Here is a 1,386-nt window from a genome sequence, read left to right on the forward strand (position 1 = left end):
AAAAAAAAAAATAAGCGAGTGGGGAAGAGCCAGCCCCACGCCGGTCCGCCTCCCGCCCTCGGCCCGGCCTCCCGCCCGCTCGCCGCCTGGCTCGGCGCCCCTTCGCCCCGAGTTCTCCAGCCTCTGGATCCCGGGCTCGCGGGGGCGCGGAGAAGAGGAGGACCGAGGAAAGGTTTGGGAACGTGATGGGTTTGGGGTTTGGGGGGAGGGGCAGCTCTCCCGCCACCCCGATCCTCCTCGGAGGGCCCCGATCCTCCAGCCTTCGCTTCCTCCCTCGCTCCCTTTCTCTACCTCGGACATTCCCAGGACAATTAGGGCTGAAGTTTTCGGGAGAAGCAGCCCCGAGCCCGTGGGATAAGGGGCGGCCCGGCTCCGCCCAGGACCCCTCCTGGACCTCCCCCCCGGCTGCCCCGGTTGGCTACAGGGCGCGTCACTCCGCGGGGAGGCGGCGGCGGCGGTGGCGCCTCCGCGCCCGGGGCGGGCGGAGAGCAGCCACCGGCCTGGGATCCGAGTTCAGCTCCAGCCGGGGGGAGGGGAGGGGCCGCCGCTTACCCTGCGCGCTGCCACCCGCCCCCGGCCGCGGGAGGCGCGGCCCAGCCGGGCCGGGCCCAGAGCGAGGCCAGTCCCCAGGACCCCTGGGCTCCCCGCCTGGGGAGGGGGCCGCGCCCCAGGCTCCTGGCGACGAGGTGGCCGCGCCGAGCCGGGCCGGGCGTGGGGGTGGGGGTCCCTATCCTTCGCTGTTCGACCCAGCGGAAGCTTGCAGCCACCTCGGGCACTTGCCGAGAGCTGCACCCAAACTTTTCGCTCGAGCTCCATCTCCACAGGCGAGGAAGCAGCCTCCCTACCCGCGCCCCAGAGCCCCGAATCGGGAGCCCGGGCCCCGCACTCCCTGCGCTGGGCTGGGGCGCCCGCGAACCTGAGGCTCCGTCCTCGGCTCAGCTTAGCTCTTCCCCCTTCGCGCCTCGGGGGTCTCCTCGCTCCAGGGTTCCCGAAGTCCTGCGCCCGAAGGACAAACCAAACTTAGGTCGAGTGATGGGGACGGGGGGTGGTGCAGATACACAATCCCTGCCCTATCTCGCGATCGGGAAAGGAGAGGGCTCATAAGGACGCCCCAATTCCGGAGCGCCCTGGAGTCTGGGAAGCGCCACGGTCGGTTCGCGCGAAGTGGGCACCAGTCTTCCGAGCAGACTTTCGTGTGCTCCGGTCCCTCACCGCGCTCTCCCAAGTGACTCTTTTTCTCTTAGCGTCTTTTTAAAAACTCTAAATCTTTTGTGTGTGGGTGAATGTTTCTGTTTTCCTCCGGCTGCCCCCCCGCCCCCCGCTTGTTATAACTTTTTTCTTTCTTTCTCTCTGTTCGGCCTTTCTTCACCTTTTTCTCTTCTCCCC

General features: G+C 68.0%; 1 protein-coding gene across 2 annotated transcripts in view; it reads right to left on the reverse strand.

Annotated features, from left to right (window-relative positions):
• SALL1 (spalt like transcription factor 1) overlaps positions 1-1,108 on the reverse strand; it is a 17,171-nt gene extending 16,063 nt beyond the window's left edge. Inside the window, exon 1 of one of the 2 annotated variants that reach the window (XM_039880856.1) lies at positions 917-1,108. The gene's annotated coding sequence lies outside the window, so the exon portion shown is untranslated. Of the gene's footprint in view, positions 1-291; positions 412-916 lie in introns of those variants that run through there. The other variant, XM_039880855.1, reaches the window with a different exon arrangement.
• Between the last annotated feature and the right edge of the window lie 278 nt (positions 1,109-1,386).

Source organism: Pteropus medius, unplaced genomic scaffold (assembly GCF_902729225.1).
Source record: "Pteropus medius unplaced genomic scaffold, Ma_sr-lr_union100, whole genome shotgun sequence".
Taxonomy (NCBI): domain Eukaryota; kingdom Metazoa; phylum Chordata; class Mammalia; order Chiroptera; family Pteropodidae; genus Pteropus; species Pteropus medius.